Below are 6000 nucleotides of genomic sequence, written 5' to 3'. Positions count from 1 at the left end.
GTATCTTGCATGTATGCTCTTATAGAAACTCTGCTTACATGCTCTGCTAAAGGCTCTCCCACAGTCCTCCATCACGTTCATGTACTTATTCCCATGTACATCTCATCTCATGTATCTGCATCTGCTTCATAACCATCCTCCCTCAGACTTCCTTAAACATCGGCGCGCTCTCCCTTTTTCCTCCAGTGACTTGCATGTGTGTGTGCGTGTGTGTGTGTGTGGGGGGGATTATAAGGCTATAGAGCATTTCTCACTTTTCTGCTATGTGTGGGAAGGTTTTTAAAAATGCATATATTCTATAAGAGGGAGGAGGAAACAGAGCATGGTGAAAAGAAAAATACAGCCTCTGTGTGTTGTGTCAGTTGAGATGACATCTGATCTTGCTGAGTATGGTAAAGAAAGTGCTGCGTGAGTGTGTGTGTGTGTGTGTGTATGTGTGTGTGCATGTGTGTGTGTTTTGTGGCCCCTATGTGTCCTCCTTTCTGTGTGGGTGGCAAGAGGAGGGAGTAAGGGAATATGGTGTGTGTGAGTGCACTTACTTTGAGTGTCAGCATGCCTCTGTGCGTGTGTGCGTGTGTGTGTGTGTGTGTGTGTGTGTGTGATGAGCAAGGAGAAAAGAAAGAGAGGGAGTTGGAGCGACATGATGAGGTAGGAAAGAAGGCAAAGACAAGGGAAGGAGGGGGAGATGAAGTACATTTTGGAGATGGAGTGATTGGAAACGGGGTGTTGAAGGAGAACAGCGGTGGAAAGGACAGCTGACACTAGATATGTACAGAATGAGTGAATTCTTGCTCTTTCTTGTTCTGATTTACATTATTTTATTCTCCACTACAACATAAATGTTATATGAACGTTGTGTTTTATCTCTCCTTTCTTTCTGTTTCCTTTTTGTCTGAAAGGCAGTTTCTCAAGAGCTTTTCTGGCAAATACACTAGTTTGATCACACACACACACACACACACACACACACACACACACACACACACACACACACACACCAAGTGACATGGGTTCTCTCGACTTCGTCTACAGGCAACAGAAGTCCTTTTGCTTCTGTCGTCATTCTTGTGGGTATTTTATGTTTCATGTTTTGTGTCCTTGGTGGTATGGTTACATCAATAGGGAAGTGTCTCGCTGAAGGAAGCCTATCAATATTTCATTCCATAACTGCTGAAAATGCAAGATCGACAAGCAAGAAAAAAGGCAAAAGGGGAAGTGGAACTGTAACAAGCGAGTTGGAACAACAGATCTGGTACCCAAAAGAGAAGTAGGGAGATGGAGCAGGTGTAGCTCCTCTGCCTTTACCTGGTAAAAAGCAAGTCATAGTTATGAGAAAGCTGGAAATTGAACTCAAATGAAGAGGGTTAAAGATGGGAGCGAGGCGAGCCGGGGAATGGGTCAAAAAGACAAACATGGCAACCTTTACTACATTTACTCCACAGTTCCTTCATGTTGTTTCAACATCTTCACAAAGATGTAAAAAATTTACATCAGTCATATATCTATATAACTCCCTGATCTCAGTTATTTTTTAACAGCATAAACTGGTCTATAATTTATCCAGCCTGTTGCATTTCAAAGAAGGAACTATCCTTTTTTTAAAAGCGAAAGCTGGTTTTCTATTTGAAACAATCCAGTCACCAGAACAAAATCCTGGCATTTGGCTTTTCTGCAAACCACAGATACATATGATCTGAATGTTTTAAGAATCCACTTCAAGAATGTGGCCACAAGTGGTCCAGACCACCTCTAAATGTGGTCTTGGGCTCTTTTTCTTCTCAGACCTGCTATTATCACGAGTGATCGGATCACAAATAGAAAGAGTGCTAAAAGCAGGGGTGGACACACACAAATCACTTTTGCGGTGGTCTCCCCGATATCCTCTGAATCGCGTGCCGACTGAGGTGTATTAGTCGTACGCAACACCCAAGAATATCAAAAGCCCCCCAAAAAATCTGTGATGTGTGTCGCGGAGGAGTAAATGTTTCTTCTTTTCGTGTTCTCATCTGCCATATAATGACTCCAAAAGGGAAAACACACACACACACACACACACACGTCTGGGTTAAAGAGGTGGAAGGATGTTAATATACATACTGAACATCCCAGTAGTTTGTGTTTCAATGGCACTGACATGGGACTCCAATTAAAGATGGGACTACTGGCCTCACACACATGGACACAGTGCAGACAGGCCTATTGATTTTTGTGGTAACACTGTCCTGTCACTGCACAGTGCTCCTCTACCTCTATGACCTCCCCCCACCACCCCCGGACCCCCCTCCCCCTCTTGTCTCCTCTCCTCTCCCGCTGTACATGTGTAAATGTGACACTTGACTCTTGTCACCTCCCCCCTCACCTCATTTCCCCCCCTTTCTCTCATCAGACTCTTCCTTTGCCTCTTCACCAGAATTCCAGTTCCATGCCCCCCTCCATCTTTCTCCCCTCACCCACATCCTCCCCCGCCATCCCCGCACCCTCCCTTCCTCGGCAAGGATTGTTATCAGAATGAGAGAGATGATGATTGGAGATATGGAGGTGGAAGGAACGTTGGCCTTTTTTTTGTTACCGCTGCACTTTTAACACATTATGGACACAGACACAGACACAGACACAGACACAGACACACACACACACACACACACACACACACACACACACACACACACACATCAAAATGTACAGATTAAAAAAAGACAAATAGCAGAATGTCCCCCAGTATCGCTGAGAAGTGTGACATGCTCAACAACCTTAAGGGAGCAAGCCACACTTATTGTCCATCCTCCCAAGAGCCAGAGCCACTGCTGCATCAGGGAGCTGGGACCCACAGAGACCTGCTAGTCAGCTTCGCAAAGGGGATGATAGTGGATGGGCAGGTTACCATGCCATCGTCTGGCCACTCACTTTGACAAAACCTTTTGGACCTCTATGTGTATTCTTATTCCAATAGATAAGGTGGTTTGTACAGAGCTAATCAACTCTTACATAGTCAGCTGTGATTAGTAGCACGAAAGTTGTTCCAGCTATGATTCTTGATAAATCTACATTGTTATTTCACAGCAAAGTATTTCATGACTTTTAAGCGAGAAATGCCAACACCTCCCATCTGCTACAATTCATTGTGCTAAGCTAGTTAGCAGACAGCTGGCCTCTGTGGGTCTCAGCTCCCTAAACACACACAGAGGAGGTGGTCTATCCTCTTGTCTGTTTCTGGAGAAAATGGACAAAAAAAATTGCTGTGTTGCTAATTATACATAAAACATCCATCCATCCATCCATTTTCTTCCGCTTATCCTGTTAAGGGTCGCGGGGGGGCTGGAGCCTATCCCAGCAGCCTTCGGGCGAGAGGCGGGGTTCACCCTGGATGGGTCGTACATAAAATATGAGTTACATTTACTGGATTGTAACAAAAGGGTTATGATTTAATTAACACTGATGGCTTAAGTTCCGCCTTATTTGCATGTTTCAGAATTTCTCATCAAAAAAAAGGTGCGGAGACCCCGAAAACTACTGGCCATTGAAAATTTGTTGATTTATGCAAAAATTGTGAATGGCGGCTTAAGACTGAAAGATGATTTTCCCCTCTAAGATTGTTGAAATGATATTAAAAGGGAGGCCTGTGACTATACGAAAATGAAAATAAATGCTAATCGTATTGTCATTTATGCAGATGACAACGTTTTCTGCTCCTAATGACTACATTGAAAAGGCAGTCGATTGTGGCAAAAACTGCTATTCTCAGTCTTTTAAATGTGTATCAACTCAGATGTCATTGTGCAGGAACATGATGGGTTGCACATCCGGGAGGAAATCAGAAAGGGGATACAGAGGTGGAGGTAGATGATGACATATCACAGGACAGCAATGTGGGGCAACAACACACAGCTTTTTACATACTTCAGCATGTAAAGACACACACACACACACACACACACACACACACACACACACACATATACACGTTTCTCTGTGACAACACCATTCATTTTTAAAGAGTCAGTCTTTTAAGTGAACACAGCACGGAGTAGATGATCACAACATGCACACAAACACACAGGAAAGGCAGACAGGCTGTCTCCGAATGCACATATTCAACCAGAAGAGCTTGACCCCGCTGACACGACAGCTGCACTTCTTTACCAATTCGGTAAGCTCAAATAAATACCCGAAAAACAAACCTACAATGTCTTTGCATTAGTATTTGATCAGTTCAAACTAACTATGAGCCCCTTTCCAATGAGGATGACCGATTTAGCCCCAGCTTCAGCTACATATTTTTTAATGCACGCTGTGAATGTAAGCGCATTTTTAAATAATTTAGATATTAGAACTAAGCCGCATGTTCCCATGAGTATTTATGTTTGTGCGGATGAATGACTTATGATCTGTCGTATACAGTGCTGCAACAGATCTGTGGGTCTGCTGAAAAAGTCGCTTTAAACATCTGGATGTGGGGAGCGTCTTCTGAGGAGGAGTAAAAGTGAAGGAGGGGGTAGGGAATAAATTAAAGGAATGTTTTGCTGCACCTCTTGAGGTCTAGGATCCCCTCTCCACCTCCTCCCTCTTCCTCCTCCGTCTCTCACATGTTCTCCTTCCAGCCAGAAGAAAACTCCATTCCCAGCATTCCACTCACATTCCAGCTCAGGGTTCACCCTCGCTAGCTCTCTTTCCGCATCAACATCACCTCTTCCTCTTGTGTCTTTACTGCACCTTTTCCCTCAGGATCTCTCTCTCTCTCTCTCTCTCCCCTTCGATCTTCATGACCTCCTCCAATCCCCATGCCCCCCCCCCCCTTTCCTGGCATGCCAGCAGAGGTAGGGAGCCTGCCTGAACCCTTCACCCCCAGTGGGGGCCCTGCAGCTCAGCTTGGCTGGCAGGCTCCCTGGCACACCTCCAACACACACACACGCACGCACGCACGCACGCACGCACGCACGCACGCACGCACGCACGCACGCACGCACGCACGCACACACACACCTTTTTTCCCCTCTGCAGTCCCTTCCTGTCTCTACCTGCTCTTTCCATCTCTACTTTTTTCTTCTTATTGTCTTACATGAAATTTTGCCCCTCCTCTGTGCCTTCTAGGTTATTTATTGAGATAAGAAGGTCCTCAACAAGGATAGATCTTAAAAAAAAAAAAAACCTGAACATTTTTTTTCGAGACTTACTTCATATCAATATGTATTTAGCCGTTCACCCCCATTTTTTAAATTAAATTAATTGTCCTAAAAAGTTAGTGATGAAGTGTTTCACAATCAGTTTCGGTTTCTTTACAAATGCAAACTTTTCTGTTCAGTCATTATTGGAAAATGAAGTAAATTTTTCATGTAAGCCATTTTGGGAATTTGCCAGTACATTTTCCAATATGGCTCATATGGGATCTGTCACACGCCAAGGTGGAGGCCCATAGAGGGGAAGGTTGCACACTGACTGAACCTACAGTTATTAATTCATCTTTGCGTTTCAATTGCATTGATTAGACAGCTTGTGATGTGTGCCATTCCATATTACCTGCTAATCCTGGGTCCAAACTGCCAAACAGGAAGTTGACGTATCCAATGGAATTTATAGTAAGTTGGACTCTACCATGTGGGTTCGAGAGCAGAGGGGGATTTTCGGTGATGCGTTGGAATCATTAAATTATTCAGATAAAAAAAAACATGTTAAATCGAGCGTGTATTGCATTCAAAGTAGTACATTAATACTGTGAAGACAAGAAATTTGGTGGATGTGTACTCTATGAACAAGTTTTGCGTGCATCCTGAGCATAGTCCCCCACGATGGATTGTATTTCCACAGACCGCAAAATGGCTGACATTCAGGCCCTTTTTTCGCTCTAGGACTGTGGTCTTTTAAAAAAAAAAAATTCACACGCAAAAGTCAACATGAAGATTCCCAGTGACAGATCATTTAATCAAAATAAAGCCCCTTTGTAAATCTACAACTTTATTTCTGCAGAGGCCATATTGCTTTTCAACCAGCCACATAACAAATAAA

General features: G+C 43.8%; 1 protein-coding gene across 6 annotated transcripts in view; it reads right to left on the bottom strand.

The window, feature by feature from the left end:
* wnt5b (wingless-type MMTV integration site family, member 5b) overlaps window positions 1–6000 on the bottom strand; it is an 88007-nt gene that overhangs the window by 48095 nt on the left and 33912 nt on the right. The window contains exon 1 of one of the 6 annotated variants that reach the window (XM_086202155.1): window positions 5515–5535. The exons of the other annotated variants lie outside the window; for them this stretch is intronic. The gene's annotated coding sequence lies outside the window, so the exon portion shown is untranslated. Of the gene's footprint in view, window positions 1–5514; window positions 5536–6000 lie in introns of those variants that run through there. 6 annotated transcript variants of the gene reach the window in all.

The sequence above is a fragment of the Aulostomus chinensis genome, chromosome 4 (genome assembly GCF_037954235.1).
Source record: "Aulostomus chinensis isolate RoL2024-O1b breed Wild chromosome 4, RoL_Achi_v1.0, whole genome shotgun sequence".
In the NCBI taxonomy this organism is placed as follows: Eukaryota; Metazoa; Chordata; class Actinopteri; order Syngnathiformes; family Aulostomidae; genus Aulostomus; species Aulostomus chinensis.
This window is presented reverse-complemented; position numbering and strand designations above follow the sequence as displayed.